The 12,942-nt window shown below is 45.3% G+C and overlaps 1 long non-coding RNA gene across 13 annotated transcripts in view; it reads right to left on the reverse strand.

Moving 5' to 3' along the window:
* LOC102551899 (uncharacterized) overlaps positions 1 to 11,365 on the reverse strand; it is a 37,285-nt gene extending 25,920 nt beyond the window's left edge. For 4 of the 13 annotated variants that reach the window (XR_015641539.1, XR_015641542.1, XR_015641538.1 and 1 more), the window contains exons 1-2: positions 10,627 to 11,365; positions 9,795 to 10,012 (exon numbers count right to left, since the gene is read on the reverse strand). This is a non-coding gene — a long non-coding RNA (uncharacterized LOC102551899). Of the gene's footprint in view, positions 1 to 9,794; positions 10,033 to 10,132; positions 10,340 to 10,626 lie in introns of those variants that run through there. The other 9 variants (XR_015641540.1, XR_015641544.1, XR_015641548.1 and 6 more) reach the window with 6 other exon arrangements.
* Between the last annotated feature and the right edge of the window lie 1,577 nt (positions 11,366 to 12,942).

A 12,942-nucleotide genomic window follows, 5' to 3' on the forward strand; every position in this document is an offset into this window, starting at 1 on the left:
TGATCCAACTGGTGTCTCCAGGACCGAATCAACACAACAGCCTCATGGGGAAGATCTTGGGAAGCCGGGCAGATTAAGGAAAAGATTTAGTAATCTTTACCTGCCAATTGGCATGATCTGCCAATATCAGAAACCAGAGAAATGCCAGGGAAGGGGTGGTTGAGGTACATGACAACATTTCTATTGCTGTCCCCAAGGAACAGGCGTCTAAAGCAGTCCCACTTTACAGGGACCAGTGAGATGGACCAGCAGGTAGAAAAATTTGTCCTACAAGCCTTGATATTGGGGTTTGACCCCTGGAGCCCTGTGGAATGGAGAGTATGAGATGTGTGCGCACGCACACACACTCACACACACACACACACACACACACACACAGAGTTAACCTCAGGACCTCAGGCTTTCCACCCTTGGCCCAGTTCCCGAATAACAACTCAGAGGCTTATTATTTATTAACAAATGCTAGGCTGTAGGCTAAGCCTATTTCTTGACTCGCTCGTAATTCACTTAACTCATTAATACTGTTCTGTGTCTGCCACAAGGCTGGTTACCTCTCCTCAGTTTCATATGACTGACTTCCTGCAGGTCCGGGTGGCAAACCTCCTACACTTCACTATATCCCAGAGTTCCTCTGTGTGTGTGTGTGTGTGTGTGTGTGTGTGTGTGTGTGTGTGTGTGTGTGTGTGTGTATGTGCGTGTGTGTGTTTGTCTGTGTGTGTGTGTGTGTTTGTGTGTGTGTGTGTGTGTGTGTGTGATGTCCCGCCTCCTCATCCTGCCTCCGCTTATTAGCCATCGGATTTTTATTTTGACCAATCAGAAGGTGCCTTAGGCAGTCAAGGAAGGACAGAAGGACAGAGATACATCTTCAAGCAGTGCATGTAAACACTATCCCTACACACACACACACACACACACACACACACACACACACACACACACAGCATCACTGTCATCATGATAATAATACCACATTTTAAAAATAAAAAAAATTATTCCTCCCTTGCCAGGCTACACACTGATATATATTGCTCGTGTGTTTTAATATTTGGTCTCCAGATAATGGCATTGTCTGGAGAAGTAGTAGGGTAGTAAGGCCTTTGGGAAGTGTGGCCTAGCTAGGGGAAATGGGCGGTGCGTCTGGGGTTCATAGCCCAGGCAAGCTTTCTATTTAAGTCTGTATTTCCCAGCTCACTGAGATGTCAACAAACAGCCTCACATCCCCTGCCACTCTGCCTTCCCCTCTATGATGGATTGTGCCTTCAAACCAAAGCCAAAATAAATCCGTCTTCCTTTAAGCTGATTCTCGCCAGGTATTTGGAGCCAACAAGTATAATACTAACTAATGCGGTATTTCAAAGTAGGTGTTTTGAAAGATGATTTTAGGGTGCGACTCCCATTAATAGCATTGGTGACTTTGTGAAAAGAGGAAGATAGAGCTGAGCTAGCCCCTTGTGTGAACTCTCTTGTCTCTCCATGTGCCTTCCGCCACATCACAATAGGACAAGAAGGCCCTTTCCGGTTGCCAGCACCGCGCTTATGGGGTTCCCAGCTTCCAGAACTAAGAGCCAAACGAACATTTTACTCCTAACTACTTTTCCAGTCTGTGGCATATCATTTTATGAGAAAAGACCAGGTTAAGGTAGAACCTCGTAGCCAGTCTCGAGCTCCAAGATGTCCTCCTTCTTGCAGCATCTGTGGAAGTTCCCTCAGACGCAGTTGTTAGGATATGAGGGACGGGAGGGACGGGAAGTCCAGGCGTGTTGCAATATTCCATTCTCTTCCCAAACCTTCCATAGGTTGGTGTGGGGGATTGAGCAGGTAAAATGCTTACGAAAGCCCCAGAAGGCATAAACTAAACCTGATGACAGCATCTCATAACCGTTCCCATCAACTTCTGTGGACACTCACTTTCTATGCCATTTTTTTACAACATATATTTATATGTTGTCAGTATAAGCTGGGTATGGTAGAACATACCTTGGATCCCAGTCTTTGAGAGGCAGAAGCAGGTGGATTGCTGGGAGTTCTGGGATAGCCTGGTCTACATAGCAGGATCCAGCTCAGTCAGAGCTAGGCAGTGAGACTCCGTCTTAGAAATAATGTCATAAATATAAGCAAGATTAACAAATGACTAGAAATTCTCTCACTTCCCTCTGTTCTCAGGACATGCTTTTTTATGTTTTATATTAAAAGCATCCTGGTAGATGTTATTTAATCAACTTAACGTACCTATAAAATCTACTGAGAAGTCTTAGTCACAGATGCATTTAACATTTATTTTTGAGCCTAGTTGTGAACAGATAGACTCCTTCCCGGCCTCTGCTAGTGCTCCCCGCTAGTTCTAGGAGTTCACAGAACAGAGGAGGAGCCTATGAGGGGACAGAACAGGATTCTGGACAATAAGAGAGAAGGGAACATCCTCTACTTGAGGGTCAGGAGTGGCAGCTCAGAAGATGCATTGCCTGGAGAGAGGCTTAAAGAATCACTGACTTCAGGGCTAAGTTACAGTGAAGGGAAAAACACATCAAATGATGTTAAGTTGTACTTGCTAAATGTGCTTTTTTTGACACACCAACTCAGTTTCTAGATTATATCCTCAAGAACCAATCAAGCCCAAGTATAAATATATAGGTACCAGAATGCTCTTCCCAGCTCTGTTTGTAACCAGGAAGAGGAAGAAAGAAACAAAATTCAACAGTAAATCATAAGATGCATCCATTGAACTAGTGCAGTTTGGGAAGTCCTAGACAAGACTCCTTACTGTTTTGGGGTACCCGGAAGTACAGATATGTGACCCACACAAGAAGAATGAGAACATACGTTGTCTATCCTCAGACCACAGCCTGGCATTTGTAGAGTTAAATTTCTTTTTCTTCCTTCCTTCCTTCCTTCCTTCCTTCCTTCCTTCCTTCCTTCCTTCCTTTCTCCTCCTCTTCCTCTTCCTCCTCCTCCTTTTCTTCTTCTACTTCTTCTACTTCTTCCTCTTCCTCTTCCTCTTCTTCTCCTTCTCTTCTTCTTCTTCTTCTTCTTCTTCTTCTTCTTCTTCTTCTTCTTCTTCTTCTTCTTCTTCTTCTTCCTCTTCCTCTTCCTCTTCTTCCTCTTCTTTTCTTCTTCTTTTTGTATACAATTGCGGTAACTGTTTTGGATGGTAGGATTGTTGTCTTGCCAGTGTCTCCATGGAATTCCTCAGGAAAATAAACAGCTAGTATGGAAATTCTATGTGCTGTGTTGGAGACTAGGAATCTGAGAATCCCAAAGAATGCTAAAAACATACCTTTTCAAGGGAAATATATGCAGGCAAGATGTTTGAGAGAGTGATAGTGTGCTGGATAGTTTTACGACGACTTGACACAAACTAAAGTCATCTGAGAGCCTCCATAAGGTTGGGTTATTTATAAACCTGTAGGGCATTTTCTTAGTGATTAATAAAGGAGGGCCCAGACCATTGGGGGTGATGCCATTCCTAGGCTGGTGGTCCTGGTTCTATAAGAAATCAGGCTGAGTGAACCATGAGAAGCAAGTCAGTAAGCAGGCCCCCTTCATGACCCCAGCATCACCTCTTGCTTCGAGGATTCTGCCCTGCTTGAGTTCCTGCCTCACTGCTTTTGATGGTGAACTGATATATGGAACTGTGAGCAGAAGAAACCCTTTCCTCCCCAAGTTGCTTTGAGCATGGTATTTCATCACAGCAATCACAACCCTAAGATAGTCAGTCAGGAGTCAACAGAGGGACTTTGGGTGATTTTAACAGTTTTATTCCTTCTCTTTTGAGCTGTTGAGGTTTCCCACATTTCCTTTGCTCTTCCTTCCTCCCTCCCTTCCTCCCTTCCTTCCTTCCTTTTTCCTTTCTTTTCTTTTTCTTTTTTAATCAATAGGAGTTTCAGTGTCTGTTTGGGGGCTCAAGACACAGTAGTGGCACTCCAGAGAAGGTTACTTCCTGTCCTTGTGTTTGAGGCTCTTTATTCATAAGAACTGTCTTAGAAGCAGGAACAAATCCTAAGGTTTTTGCTGGCTATACATTTAATTAACACAGGGCTTTATTAGACCAGGTCTTAGAGAACAAACTGTTCTAAAACAGCGAAAAGCTGCCAGAGGTGACTTAGCAGGCCATGCTCCATGAAGGTTCTGAAGGAGAATTCATTCATACGCTGCAGCTCCTGGAGAGCTCTGGCGTCCCTTGGCCTATCCTATAGCTTTGCCACGTTAGCTCCCGCCTCCATTTTCCCAGGAACTTAAACGTACGGTTGTGTCCAGCGATTCATTCTGACCTCATGTCAGACTCACTTTGCTAAGTGAAGTTTTTATTTACAGGGGACAGGTTGAACATCCCCAGTGCCAAATTCCAAAACCGGACGTAGAACTGTCACACCAGGCTGAGTGTGGTGACTCACACCTTTAATACCTGCAGTCAGGAGGCAGAGAAGAGACGATTCCTGTGAGTTTGAAGCCGGACTGGGCTACATAGCGAGTTCCAAGACTAACTGGTGAGTATATAATATGTACACAGTGTCTAGTGCGACCCCCAAAACAAAATAAACAAGAGGGGGGGAGAAAGAACAGTGTACACTAAAGCTCACACGACAGATGCAATCAAAGGCTGTAGGTGCATTAAAATCATTATATGAAATTTTCTGCAAGGCACATGTACGATCAAACATAAATGGATGATTAAAATCAATCACTTTATTTTATGTGAGTGTTTGCTGGCGCGGATGTATAGCGTGTGTACCATTGATACCCTAAGAGGTCAGAAGACAGTGATTCCCTGGAACTGGAGTTGTGGATAGCTGTGAGGCATTGTGTGGGGGCCAAAAACTGAACCTCTGAAAAAGCAACAAGTGCTCTTCCCCACCGAGCCATCCTTCCACATATTATCAAATCTGAAAAAATTGTCAGAAAAACATCCAATCCCAAGCATTTTAGAGGAGGGATACCCAGCCTGAACTGAGGGTCAGGACTTGGAGGCTGCCCTTCCGCTCTACGTACACAATGGAAAACACAGCAAGTGTGGTTTCGGTCCCACTGAATGACTGAGAAGCTTCTGCTCCGAGGTTTTGTTGAAAGGCCTGTGCACGAATGGGAAGCCTTTGCGTTCCGATTTCTAAGCCAGGTGAATTATTAATGATTCTAAAGCTGCCCCATCTCGAGAGCCTTCGTTACTAAGGAGCCGTTTTGCTCCAGCGCTGAGATCAAACCTCAGGCTTAGCGCGCACGCAGGAGGTAAGCCTCTGGTCTACCCTGTGCTCCCAGGCCCTGTGCCCTGCAGCTACCACTGAAATGGGGAGAGAAAACAAATCCTAGCAGGAACCTTCTTGTGATGGAACTTTAAATATGCTGAGGTCAGAGGTCAGTTCATTCAGCAAAATCTTCCTGGCTTTCTCGTTTTTTTTTTTTTTTCTTCTTATCCATCTTTGTGCCTTTCAGGTTCAGGGGGAAAGTAAGATTAAAAAAATGCCCTCTTTAGAAATGAGCGAGATGAATTTACATAAACATGAAAGGCACCGGCTCAGGACCATTAGTAATACAGCAGTGTCAGCCCCGAATCCCGTGCAAGCTTGGCTAATGGTGTTATATCCATTTTACTGGAAGTGTTGGAGCCCACCCCCTCCCCACCCCCAGGTCACAGACAGGTTTTGTAAAAATGTGAAAATCAATATAAAAGATTTGGGGTGTGCGTGTGAGAGAAAGAGAGAGACATGTTTGTTAATGTTTTATTGATTATGCAATTGGTTGTAAATTTTCTAACTTAATAAAGCTTGTGAGGTTTTTTTTGCATTAAAAAAAAGAGGTTATTTAATTAACTCGAGAAACTTAATGCAGACTCTGAACACATTGTAACTGCTTCAAATGACACTCAATTTGTCATCCTGTAAGTGGGCAGGATCACACACCCATAGAGGAAACTGGAGGGACCAGGGAGGAACCCGACAAGGACAGCCAGATGTAAGAAAGGGAAAGTAAGAGGGAGAAGAGGGGAGGGGAGGGAAGGGAGGGAGATGGGAGGGAGAAGAGGGGAAGGATGAGAGGGGAGGGGAGGGAAGGGAGGGAGATGGGAGGGAGAAGAGGGGAAGGAGGAGAGGGGAGGGAGAAGAGGGAAGGGAGGGAGGGGAGGGGAGGGGGAGAAAAGAGAGGGGAGGAGGAAGGAGGAGGGGGAAGGAGGGGAGAGGAAAGGGAAAGAGAAAGGAGGGGACAGGAGGTGAAGGAGGAGAGGGGAAAGAAGGGGAGGAGAGGAGAGGGGAAGGGAGGGGAGGGAGGAGAGGGGCGGAGAGATGGGAAGGGAGGAGAGGCAGGAGAGGGGAGGGGAAGAGAAGGGAGGGGACAGGAGGTGAGGGAGGAGAGGGGAAAGAAGGGGAGGAGGAGAGGGGAAGGGAAGGGAGGGAGGAGAGGGGAGGGGAGGAAAGGGGAGGAGATGGGAGGAGAGAGGGGAGAGAAAGGAGAGGGGAGAGCAGAGAGCAGGGAGAAAGTATGGGTTTGAATATGAACTAAGTGCATGGTGTATTTGAAAGAAACTGTCTTTATGAAATCCCTCTTGTTAGAATGAATGGACTGCAGGCAGATAAGAAAAACAAACAAACAAATCAAGTCAAATGAGAAACACCTATATCCTAGTGCTCACAACAAAAGGGCCTGGCAATGTACAGTTGGGGGTTGAGGGGTTACCAAGTGCACATGTAGTTTAAAAAGAAAAGAGAAATGGGCTCTGTTGTTAATAAAGTCCCAAATGTTTATAGTTCGAGCAGCATCCAGCCCAACAAAAAATATTCATGATAAACCAGGCACGTTCTGTGTCAGGAACGGAAAGTCAAAGACCTAACTCAGTGGCCTTACAAAGCCATGGTTCCTGATTTGTAAGAAGTCCCAAGCATCTGGTCTAGCCATGACTGAACCTATTCTGTCTCAGAACTGAGAGCGTCCTGTACATCTTGAGTAGCCACCACCCTGCAGTAAAATTGCTTTCTGTTCTTAGTTCTGATTGCCTCTTGCAGAGGATGCTGACGCACGCACTTGGCTGTTGGACTAAAAGCCTTTATGGGCCACACACCTTAGTGTCCTTAATATAAATCCCTTAGAGAAGAAAGCGTGTTGCATTTCTTTGTCCTTCCTAGTGTTCCTACCCTGGGCTCCAGGGCACTCTGTTGGATCTTTGCAGTTCTGGCTTTACATCACGGAGGTGGGCTTGGGAGGGGACTGGCGCAGGGAGCCCCTCTGAAAAGCAGCGGCGTTGCCTTCAGAGCCACAGCCAGCTGTTAGGCTCTAGTCCTCCCGGCGCCAATAGCGGAGCTGGCTCTTGGCTCTTTATCTTCTTCCAAACTTTTTGCTCAGGAAATGATTTAAATAACAGTTTTGCAGTCACAAAAGCCTCTTGAGTCACCCGATGCTTCCGTGAAATTGTAAAGGTTCTCGTGGAGCCACTTCCACAATGCTTTTATTTCCTCCGAAGAACATCAAATGGGGAAGAATTACATCCTGGGTGCTAATTTCCCCAATTACCAGCGCTGGGTTTTCTTTCCACCTGCCAGGCTAATAACCAACCTGGTTTACCACCCTGGCCCTGTAAGAAAGATTGTGGAGCTGGCAATTCTCCCCCACCCCCTTCCCTTCCCTCCCTCCGTCTTCTCCCTCCCACATCATTATTTTTAAGATGTCTTTTCAGGCTTCCCACTGGAGCCCTCCTCTTGTGAATGTCTCCGAATTTCCTTCAATTCTAAATCTCCATTCTAAATCTCACATTAATTCTTCTGAATTGTCAACAGTAATTCCCAAATTAATAAGACTTTCAACGAGACACCGGGTTCCTTTTCTTCTCTCTTCTTTGAAAGTCTCCCTTGGTGGCTCCGAAAATATTTGGAAAACAATTTCTCAATGGAAACAACTCTACAAACATAGAGCCACAACTGGATTCTCTTTGGCCTTCACCTAGTTCATGTTGTAAGTGAATGACTTCTGGAAGATTCCCCCTTACACACACACACACACACACACACACACACACACACACTCACACACACACACTCACACACACTGACACACTCACACTCACACACACTCTCACACACACTCACACTCACACACACTCACACTCACACACACTCACACACACTCACACTCTCACACACACACTCACACACACTCACACACTCTCACACACTCACACACTCACACACTCACACACTCACACACTCACACACACTCACACACACTCACACACACTCACACATACACAAATACACCCTTTTTTTCTGTTTATACAGTTTTGTGCCTTTCAAGTTAAGACAAATTTCAAAAATACACTCTTCAGAAATGTATGTAGTTAAGATAAATTCACATAGACATTAAAGGCACAAAATTAGGATCATATGATTATAGATGTCTTTTGGGTAGAGGAAGAAAGAAGATGAAGACCAGCCCTAGAAGACATAGACCTGGATTATGACTGAAGGGAACTTAGATCCTCCTCTGAAAAGCCTGAGTGAGATTCCCAGTCAGATATTTGTCGCCAGTGTCCTTTGAAGTCTGAGGGACATGAGTTAGTGTGCACTTAATGACGAGGGTACCACCTTGCTATTGCACAGCTGGGTTCATGTGGAGCGTAGATAACTGTTTCGAAGACAGCTTTTCATCTATAGAAAGGGGGATAATGACTTCTGTACTTCCTTATTAGAAGGCAACAAGGAGAAGGGAAAACACATGCAGGTCTTAGAACGGTACCTGGCCTACGGCGACCACTCAGTGTCCATCATTTTTGTTCTTGCTGTACACATTCAGAGGGGAGGATGCAATGGATGATCCTTATGTGCTAACTCCCCTTTCCCGTAGTCACAAAAAAAAAATCTTGTAAACCAAATAAGGCAAGAATTAGCCGTTCATTTGATGAGTTCTGAGGAGCCTGGTCGTGTCAGTGATGGAGAGGGAGGGAGAAGGATGCTCTCTGCCTGAGTGAGGTGGGCTTGTGCTGTTCTCCACTGCCCTTGACTGACTGTCAAGTATCTTCTCTTCACAGAGATTAAAACATGGGACACTTCTGCATAGTGTTGTTGTTTTAACAAACTGCCAGAGACAGAATAACTGATAAAGGAAAGAGGTTTGTTTGGTAGGTGGAAGAGGAGAGCATGATGTCAGCATCGTCGGCTCAGTTCCAGTGACTGTTCTGTGCTGGGTGGCCTCACAATGGTGGAAGGAGGAGGTAGGAGACTGAAGGGTTATAAGCTGAAGCAGGAAGTCAGTGGTAGCACAATGTTATTCTTCCACTAGGCCCCTGTACTGGCTGGTTCTGTGTGTCAACTTGAGACAAGCTGGAGTTATCACAGAGAAAGAAGCTTCAGTTGAGGAAATGCCTCCATGAGACCCAGCTGTGAGGCATTTTCTCAATTAGTGATCAAGGGGGAAGGAACCAGCCCATTGTGGGTGGTGCCATCCCTGGGCTGGTGGTCTTGGGTTCTATAGGAGAGCAAGCTGAGCAAGCCAGGGGAAGCAAGCCAGTAAGTAACATCCCTCCATGGCCTCTGCATCAGCTCCTGCTTCCTGACCTGCTTGAGTTCCTGTCCTGACTTCCTTTGGTGATGAACAGCAATGTGGAAGTGTGAGCTGAATAAACCCTTTCCTCCCCAACTTGCTTCTTGGTCCTGATGTTTGTGCAGGAACACAAACCCTGACTCTGACAGCCCCGCCTCTTAAACATCCCACATTTTAGTACCTCTCATAGCCATGCAGGGACCACACCTCTAGCCCATACACCTTTGAAACAAGCCAGAGCCAAATCAGAGCAGCTGCTGGACTCTGCCAAACTCTCCTACCTTCTGAGGGATGGTCTTCTTCATCTATCAGAAGAGCTGGAGGTGAAGAATCCAAGTTTCTCCAGAAACCACAGCTGGCCCTTCTTACCATCTTCTTTTTGGTTGTTAATCACCCCTCATCTCTTAGTCAATATGAGATGTCACTTCAAGGAGGGACAGGATCATAGAGGAGGCATTTCTGGAACCTCTGCCACCAAGAAGGAAATCAGCACTCATCTCTGCAAGACCAGAAGCAGCCCTGGTGACATAAGATTGGGGACAAGAGAGATAGCTAACCAGGCCACGATTGTGGCACTTAACGCACTACCATGACAGACAGTACAGGGGCTGACTCTTACTGCTGTTGTACTCTTCTTCAAACAGTGTCTGGAACCCCACAGAATCTTATACAGCAACTATGAAAGTCAGAAGGCTTGAATTGGCTGGTGGAGCTCTCCCTCCCTTTGAGAAACCCTATCTGAAATCCATTTCCTTCCTTTTTCTGGCTTCTAGGGGTCACCTGCATTCCTTAGCTTGTGGTCCCCTCCTTCATCTTCAAAGCCAATAGCAGTAAAACTGTCTCCGTGTCTCTCTCTCTCTCTCTCTCTCTCTCTCTCTCTCTCTCTCTCTCTCTGTCTCTCTCCCCTCTGCCATGTTTCCCTCTTAGAAGAAATCTTGTAATTCCATCAGGCCTGCCAGGGCAAATCAGATTAGTTTCCCCATCTGAAGAGTCTTGTCTTAATTATACCTCAAGCAAGCCCTTTTGCTAGATAAGGAAACACACTCATAGGATAGGGACATAGAACATCATTATGTTGCCCATTATATAACACAGGAAGACAAGATTACCAACCTGGATGAAAAAAACACCCAATAGAAAGTTGGTAGTCACTGTCAAGAATCTTCTAGAAGCTCTCTGCCATGGCCTCTAGTCTTCAACTGTCGGAAACAGAATCTTCAGTTTACATGATGGTGTTTAGAAGTGGTCGGTGGGAAGGTGATTAGGATCAGATGAGGTCAACAGACTGGGAGCCCATTGTGGGGCTGGTGGTTTCATAAGAAAAGCCAGGGATAAACATGTCACTGTGTGATGTCCTCCAGCACCTTGTGACACAGCAGGAAGGTCCCTCACCTTCTCACCAGTGCCGTGTCCTTCCGCTCTTCCGTTCCAGCCTCCGGAACTGCGAGCAAGCCAAATAAACCTCTTTTCTTTATAAACCACACCATTTCAAGTCTATCATTCTAGCAACTAAAACCACACGAGGACATCTAATGACACCTATGATGGGGACTTAAACCCTCATCTGCAAACAAGGAAACAGAGGCCCAAAGAGACAAAATGCTTGCCGCTGTGCACACTGACTTAGTGTTGTGCCGTGGGGCTGGAATCCAATGCTTGACTCTGTGTTCAGCGCTCATCACAGAACAAGCAAACCCTTTGGTCCAGCTTCTCCGCTCCCTGCCTTCTCCTCCTGCTTTTTAAAAGAACCATGCAGTCAGAGGTGGCCTCTTCATTTCTGGCTGCTTCTAGAACAGCAGACTTCTCTTAAAACCGAGAACCTGTGTTTCCTGCCCCTCCACCTGGTGCTCTCAAACCTCAAGCGCCAGGCGGCTGTGGACTTTGAAGATTCTCTCCTTTCATCTTTGGTCAAAATAGCACCTGCCATCCCATTAGCCTCAGAAACTTCAGAGGCTCCAACGGAAGGGGCAAATTTATCACCTGGTGAACTGACCTACATTCTGCCTAATTCTTTCTGTCCTGACCGTGACCCCCAGGCATCAGAGCCAAAAGGAAGAAAAAGTTGGCTAGACCTTAATGTGGTGAGACTCTGTGGCCCTGGTTGGGCCCCAAATTAATAACTGTCAGGAAGAAATTTACAGATGAAAAAGTCTTAGCATAGAATTAATTTTTACAAAGGACATGCTTCCACTGATCTTTCAAGAAAAAGGAATTGTCAAAGTAACGATGTAGTTTCTCAGGGCCAGAGCTGCTCACCTTGTTCAGTTGCTCTTCGGGATATGATGGGCCAGGTTGTATCTTATTACTGAGGGTCTAGTTAGGAGTCATAGTGCGTGCGTGCGTGTGTGTGTGTGTGTGTGTGTGTGTGTGTGTGTGTCAGTGTGCATCTTTGTGTGTGTAGGTGTGTATCTGTGTCTTTCTCTGTGTATGTGCGTGTGTATGCATGTGTGTATCTGTGTGTGTGTCAGTGTGCATCTTTGTGTGTGTGTAGGTGTGTATCTGTGTCTCTGTGTGTGTGTGTGTTGTGTTTGTAGGTATGTATCTGTGTGTCTCTGTATGTATCTGTGTGTCTGTGTATGTGTGTGTGTGTCTGTGTTTATCTGTGTGTCTGTGTATGTGTGCATCTTTGTGTGTGTGTTGGTGTGTATCTTTGTGAGTGTGTGTGTGTATCTGTATGCATATCTGTGTGTATCTTTGTGTGTCGGTGTGTATCTGTGTGTATGTATACGTATGTGTGTGTTGGTGTATGTCTCTGTGTGTGTGTTTATCTGTGTCTTTGTGTGTCTACGTATGTACGTGTGGTTTGCAAATGACATAGGCTTTCTCTCCAAATTTTAAAATATGTCACCTTACCACGTGTAACCTAAGTAACAAAAGGGTTTGTTGTTTTGAAAACATGAACTTTAGATGCTATCTGGAGTTATTGAAGGTGTCGATAAAGTCGTCAAATTCATATCACGTCTCTTAATTAAAAAAAAACAATGCTTGGGTTGTAAAACCCCATGAGAACACTTGCAAGATACTTGTTTCATCCTGGTCTTGTAGCTCAATCCAGTCGGCAGCTGTTGAGTTTCATCGCCCGGCGCAGCACCCATGTGGACATAGGTAGTGTGGCTTGTTGAATATACGAGGTTATCTTTATTATTAGCTCTTGTAGCTTTATCTGCCTTGATATGCAAAAGGAAGCTGGGTTATTATCTGTATGTGTTTTGGTTTTTTCCTTAAAGTTATTTTTAACTAACATGACATTAGCATTTGCACATTTCAGCAAAAAAAAAAAAAAAACAAAAAAAAAAAAAAACAAAAAAAAAAAAACAAGAAAATGACGCTTGTTCTAGTTTCTCCGGTCTCTGTAGTAAATGTGAAACAATGTATCCAAAGAAGCGTGTGGAGGGAAGCCATCTGTAAGAGCAGTTGTGAGGGCTGTTT

The sequence above is a fragment of the Rattus norvegicus genome, chromosome 17 (genome assembly GCF_021556685.1).
Source record: "Rattus norvegicus strain SHRSP/BbbUtx chromosome 17, alternate assembly SHRSP_T2T, whole genome shotgun sequence".
NCBI classification, from domain to species: Eukaryota; Metazoa; Chordata; class Mammalia; order Rodentia; family Muridae; genus Rattus; species Rattus norvegicus.